We start from the raw sequence: 7,592 nt of genomic DNA on the forward strand, positions 1-7,592 counted from the left end.
ACCAACTACAAGAAAAGTCTGACGTCTGTGCTTGCCAACAAGGGTTATTCCACCAAGTGCTAAGTCATGTTTTGCTAGGGGTTCAAATACTTATTTTCTGCATCAAATGCAAATTAAGTCATAAATAGTATAAAATGCAGTTTTCTGGATTTTTTTGTTGATATTCTGTTTCTCACTGTTAAAATACACCTACTATTACAATTATAGATCACACATTTCTTTGCAAGTGGTCAAACTTGCGAAATCGGCAGGGGTTCAAATACTTATTTTCCCCACTGTATGCATACTCAGTCACACACACACACACACATATGCACACTCAGTCACACACACACACACACACATATGCACACTCAGTCACACACACACACACACACACACACACACACACACACACACACACACACACACACACACACAGCACCTTCAAACACAGACACATCCTGTATATGTCCTCGCCATGGAAGCCAATACACGAATAAATTGGATAATATTGAAAATAAAATAAACTGTATTAATATAAGAATATAAGATTAGACTGTAATATGCATAACAATAAAATATAACATACACACACACACACTCAGTCACACTGACACACACACACACACACACACACACACACACACACAAACAAATATGCAGACTCAGTCACACACACACACTCAGTCACACACACACACACACACACACACACACACACACACACACACACACACACACACACACATATGCACACTCAGTCACACACACACACACACACACAGTCACACACACACATATGCACACTCAGTCACACTGACACACACACACACACACACACAAACAAATATGCAGACTCAGTCACACACACACACTCAGTCACACACACACACACAGACACACACACACACACACAGACAGACAAACACACACACACTGTCACATACACACACACACACAGACACACACACATACACACACACACACATACACACAGACACACACTTTGTGGTGGTCAGAGGACCTTGTGGCGGTGGATGAGGTGGAGGAACTTCTGGGTGAGGAGGAAGAGAAGCTGAGCGAAGAACAGACAAACGCAGAGGTTGAGACGTGCTGTGTTCACCGCAATGGTTCGCCGGCAGAGGGCAAAGGTCAAGATGGCGAGGGCGAGGAAGAGCAACCCGAATGGCATGACGATGGTGTCAAACAACCGCAAAGATTCGTTGTTCTGAAATACAACATCAAAACGTCTGTCACTTTCAGTTTCTTAAGGCTAGGAACGAACACAAATGTTATAAAATAAAAGGCACTCTCTTTACTCTTTCTCCCACTCCCTCTCTCTTTTCCCCCACTCCCTCTCTCTTTCCCCCACTCTCTCTCTCTTTCTCCCACTCCCTCTCTCTTTTCCCACACTCTCTTTACTCTTTCTCCCACTCCCTCTCTCTTTTCCCCCACTCCCTCTCTCTTTCCCCCACTCTCTCTCTCTTTCTCCCACTCCCTCTCTCTTTTCCCACACTCTCTTTACTCTTTCTCCCTCTCTCCATTTCTCTCTGTCCTTCCCCCACTCTCTCTCTCTCTCTCCCTCTCCCTCCCTCTTTCCCCCACTCTCTCTCTCCCTCTCATCCCTCTTTCACTCCCTCTCTCTCTCTCCCTCTCTCTTTCCCCCACTCCCTCTCTCCCTCTCCCTCTCACTTTCCCCCACTCTGTGTGTGTGTGCACGTGTGTGTGTGTGTGTGCACGTGTGTGGGAGGGGTATTTTTGTATTTCCGCATTGAAATATCCATACCTACTTCCTACTACTATGAAATGGCTAGTAACGCTTGCACCGCAATGACATAACATTAAGTTTGTGTCCCTATGATGCTAGGTTGAATAAACCGCGGCTAATTCACGGGTGCACGGACAGGCTTGTTTCATAAAAATCACATACAGTACTGTAATGTGGTTTATATACAGTGCAGTTAACGGTTGGGAAAATACAGTAGACAAAAACATATCCATTTAGGTACTGTGGAAGTCATGCAGTTCTACTAGTGCCAAGGGTTGTTGGTTGTTGGTTTGTCATGCATGACACTATGGGCGGTGAGACTCTCACCTGTAGAGGTCCATTTGTTTGCATGATCAGAGCAAAGGTGGATGGATGGACCTCTGGTGTCATCACGCAGGTGAAGTTAGTGTCTGTGACATTACAACCTTTGACGTTCCACCTCCGGAGAACGCAGGTGAAGTTAGTGTCTGTGACATTACAAACTTTAATGTTCCACTTCCGGAGAACGCAGGGACACAGGACTTCCAGAGGTGGGCTCTACAAAATGATACGACACAGGATATTACTCCCAATACATATAAGAAACAATTCACATCAATGAGATATTATAATTTAGTTCATTGTTTTATGATTTCTAATGATTTCATATGTTTCTAAAAAAAAAACCTCACTAAGTACTAAAACCTAAAACCTTGCCTTTAATTGGTAACTTAATTTGCTGTGTAGTACAGTGATTTTATTTGGATTTGGAAGCTGGGGGTAAACTGATTTAGGAGTGACTGACAAGACGTCTGATATAAAGGCCTTGACCTCTGACCTCTGCATGGATGTTGGGTTCCAGAACGTTCCACGTGCACTTCAGTAAGGGCCAGTCTGTGACAACAGTGGAAAGGAGAGAGAGAGAGAGAGAGAGAGAGAGAGAGAGAGAGAGAGAGTGAGATAGAGAGGGAGAAAGAAAGAGAGATGAAAAGAGAGAAATTGAGAGACATAGAGAGGGAACACAAACGTTTGAAAAAGTGGAGAGAGAAAAAAGGGAGAGAAAAATAAAGAATTAGAAGCGTCCCTTTGTCCCTACAGATCATAGCAGAAGTGAGTGAGTTAACGGTATATGGTGCATTACTGGTGTTGTTCCTTACAAAAATCTAGGAGGCTGATGTCTACAGAATCCCCAGCAATACTGATCTTTCGGATTTAAAAAAAAATCACCGTTGGTTCGAGGGTAAAGATAGCCACTTCTAGAAATAACGAACAAAAATTGAAAACTTGCCTCCCTGAGATGCTGAGAAAAATGCTGTCAGACTCAGCGTGACTAATGCAACTGATGAACACACATTCACTCAGCTTACAGTAGGTTTAGCAATAGGGTAAAATGCTTCCTTAGGTTAGCACTGCACAGAACTGGGTTTTTGAATGTAGCTTATACGTTTACTACATGTAAGTCACAGGTAAGATTGATAAGTTGGCATATGCTGATTCCATAGGGTTTCACATGGCGTAGTGTACGCACACACACACACACACACACACTCACCAGTGGCCTGAATCACAGCATCCCCAGACCTCACCAGCCGTTCTCTCTCCACAGTTGCAGACGTGGTGTTCAAAAAGTCACCCAAGCCGTCCAAGAAAGCTGAAACAGCCTATAGACCAACAACGACAGCTCACCATGACCTCAAGCCTGAAAGGTCACATCATGTCGAGACTGGGGGGCCTACTCAGGCCCAGGCGGAATCTATCGTAAGTACAGCCTTTTGTTTGTTACCAAGGCAACAGCACCTGCAACCTGCTAAATCTGGGTACCATTTAATCATCAAGCTCCTTCCACCACTGAGGAGAAAGGTCCTTGATTCAAGTGTCATTCTAACTGGTTTGTGTTTGTTAAATTAGATGCAATACATGGACGGGAAAGTCGGTTAGTCTTTAAATGTTTGTTCTTGTTGTCAATATGCCTTTAAAGCTCTGTGCGTTTTTGTCCTAGAGTCAGAAAAAGAACACCACCCCCAGAAACCTTTAATCTTCTACATATATGCCACTTGTGCATCAATGTTTTTGGTTAGAGGAAATATACAAAAACATCAAGGCATGTCAGGCTACCTAAAAATAGTCCCCGGGGAGTTAAATTAGATGCGATGCACCCCTGGTGGAGGGCAGTGAGTTTGTCTTTACCTTGCAGAGTTCACCTGTCCCTGTGTGTCGTATAGATGTGTGTGTGTGTGTGTGTGTGTGTGTGTGTGTGCGCGTGTGTGTGTGTGTGCGCGTGCATGTGTGCGTGCGTGCGTGCGTGTGTGTGTGTGAAAGAGAGAGAGAGAGAGAGAGAGAGAGAGAGAGATCTTTACCTTGCAGAGTTCACCTGTGCCTGTGCTGATATCTGCAAAAGATTACGGAACATAAATTAATTCCACGTAGAAAGAGAGGAGATACATCAGCATAACAACGCCTGCAAATATGACATATAATGTTAAGGTCAAAATAAGCTGTCTTTGGAAATTCAGAATGGGCTGAATAAAATAACACGCAAATAGTATCATGGTGGTCAGAACATAATGTTCAGGGCCTAAATACGCTGGGTTTAACACTTCCAACCCCAAGGCTTTTTTTTTTACTATGTTAGGTAGTCTGCCATGCCTGATATTTTTGTATATTTCACCTAACTAAAAACCATGAGGCAAAAGTGGCATTTATGATTATATTCTAGAACACCTCAGCAATAATAAAATGAGAGTAAAAGGAATGTAGTAAAAAACGTTTTTTATTAAAATGAAATCTAAAGACACTAAAATTCAGACTGTGCTAAATGAAAATGCAAAACTGAATGAAAATGAAAAACACGCAAATGGTATCCTGGTGGTGAGAAGCAATCCAGCTCACCAATACATGGAGTGCGGTCGCTCTTGGGCCATGAAATGGAAACGTTGCCTAGGTTACAGGTGCAGGAACATGTCTCGGTGTTGATGGTGCAAAAGACTGATCCATTCTCCAAACAAAGAGCAGGATGGTCTGTGCGGTTATCAACATCTATGCAGAGACGGAATGAAAAAGTTCAAGTTCAAGTTCAAGACTGTCAGATGGACAGAACAACACAGAGTCTGACTGGGCACTGAAATTCGTGTGACAAGACGGCGCACAACAACCTAACATAACATAACATATGAACACTCTGAACATATACTAAACATATAAGAAGCACATAATAAACCTATACTACCGTAGAAAACAAAAAATATGCTAAATATACGATATATACTACCTATACGAAATATACTAAATATACAATACAATATACTAAACATATACTAAACATATAATAATGTTTGTGATAGTGTGTGTGTGTGTGTGTGTGTGATAATATAAAAGACACAGATACATGTTTCTCTAAACACCTACAAGAGTGGCGGCAGAGGGCATAACCACTGAACATAATCACATAAACACTGAATATAATCACATAATCATTAACATAATCACATAATCACTGAACATAATCACATAAACACTGAATATAATCACATAATCATTAACATAATCACATAATCACTGAATATAATCACATAATCATTAACATAATCACATAAACACTGAATATAATCACATAATCATTAACATAATCACATAAACACTGAATATAATCACATAATCACTGAACATAATCACATAATCACTGAACAACGCATGTTAAAGTAGACGGAAAGAGTGTGAGCTGGACACAGCGATCAGATCTTAATCGGATCTCATTGTGGACACTGGAGACACATATTAGCACCAGCTGTAAATGTAATCGAGTTAAAATCACATCATATCTTATCTAGATACAATCTCAAACATTTCAATGACAGGTGTAAATAGCCCAAAAAGAAGGACTACCCTCTGACGCACTACTGGTCTTTGTTCTGTGGTTTTCTATGGAAATCTATGGTAATTTAACACAGTCATAAAACGAGGTTAGTATCTGATGTCCCATATGCAAACGACAAAGGCCACAACATGTCCCTGTTGCTGTATGAAATGTTGTCATGAAATTATTTTTTATTTTTTTCCTATGACTGTCCATAGGTTTCACACAAACAAACTGAAACCCAAAACCCAGTCACTTTTTTGGCATTCATGGACACTTACAGACATTTGAAGCGGATTCCTCTTGCTGTAGAACGACCAGAACAAACCCTGAGACAGAGAAAACACACAGTCAGTTTTGCAGGTAGACATTGGCAGCTTAAGTTAGAGACAGGGCGACAGTGGTACAGGAGGTAGAGAAGTGGTTTAGTAATCAGAAGGTTGCTAGTTCAATTCCCTGTCGAAGCGTCCTTGAGCAAGACACTGAACCCCTAATTGCTCCTGATGTGCAGTGTGCCATCAGTGTAAATGTAAAATGTGTATACATTGTAAGTCGCTTTGGATAAAAGCGTCTGCTAAATGACTAAATGTAAATGTAAGGGTGTTATTGATTATGAGGAACTGTCCACTATTACCCTTAGGCACCTTTCCACTAAGGACTTTGTGGGTATTTGGACTGCTGGATCTGCTCCCTGTAGGACTCCTTTCAAGACTGTTGGACTTCTATCCTCCACTACACCTCCACCCGTTGGACTTTATCCTCCCCACTCTCTCTCTCTCTCTCTCTCTCTCTCTCCCTCTCTCTGTCTCTCTCTTTATTTTGCTCCATCCCCTCTCTTGTCTGTCTCTCTCCCACATCATTTGTTAAGGCTGTTTCATGTTTCTGTTTCTGCTTCATACTTTGCTGCTTGTTTGCCTTCTCACTCCAGTGGAGCATAGGCCATCGGATACCGAGTTTCCACCGGATTTGGCATATACTTGTTTTCTATTGTTTTAGTAATCCAGTAAAGCCACTGAGCGAGCGTTTGGCCCACCCAGCTTCTGATTACAGCACCTGGTCTTTCCCAGGCGGTCTCACACCCAACTACTTACCAGGCCCAGCACTGCTTAGCTTCTGAGATCGTACGAGATCGGGTGTGCTCAGTGTGGTATGTCTGCAAGCAGTCGCATCTATCGCAATTTGATAAGGCTGTTACATGCTAAGCAGGCTAATTACCTAAAACTCTCTCTATCTCTACCTCCTTCTCTCGCTCTCTACCTCATCTATCTACTTCTCCATCTCCATCTCCCTCTCCCTCTCTCTCCCTCTCTCTCTCTCCATCTCCATCTCCCTCTCCCTCTCCCTCTCCCTCTCCTCCACTCCCTCTCCTTCACTCCCTCTCCCTCTCCCCGCCCCTCTCTCTCTCTCTCTCTCATCTCTCTCTCTCCATCTCCATCTCCCTCTCCATCTCCCTCTCTCTCTTTATGCTTGTTTCCTTCTTATGCGTGTTGGGCTCATCATTGGCCTTCTCCCCTTGGCTCTCTTCTCTATATCGCGGTCTGCTCCTGTTCACACTCATTTGTATTGTCTTATCATCATCTATAGCTATTGAAAGCTCATCTACTTTGGTAGTGCTGATGGTAATTAGTTTTATACCATATATTGAAGATTCAGTCTTAGGTTTGATCAGTCAGGATTCAGGTTTATTCTTGAAGAATGGCGGCCGACCATTTATGAGACAGAGACTGATCCATCCTCCCTCACAGAACTTCACCTCAGTATATCTGACTTGTTCCTTGAGGAACAGTCTGTTAAATACCGATATCTAAGGGGTGTTACCGTCTATTCAAATGGGCCATGCATGCAGAGTTCTTTGTCTCGACCTGGGGGGGGGGAAGGTGAGAGTCTAGCATCACACCTCACTACCCAGGTCAGCCCAAAGTATATTCACCAAGGAAAGTCCACTCATGGCTAGTTAAATCCAAATAAAAGTAACAATTATAACTAGGTATAATATCATTGACTTATTGA

The 7,592-nt window shown here is 42.5% G+C and overlaps 1 pseudogene; it reads right to left on the reverse strand.

Annotated features, from left to right (window-relative positions):
* Nucleotides 1-6,623: 6,623 nt before the first annotated feature.
* Nucleotides 6,624-6,743, reverse strand: LOC116219419 (annotated as a pseudogene).
* Nucleotides 6,744-7,592: the final 849 nt, after the last annotated feature.

This window comes from Clupea harengus, chromosome 24 (genome assembly GCF_900700415.2).
Source record: "Clupea harengus chromosome 24, Ch_v2.0.2, whole genome shotgun sequence".
NCBI classification, from domain to species: Eukaryota; Metazoa; Chordata; class Actinopteri; order Clupeiformes; family Clupeidae; genus Clupea; species Clupea harengus.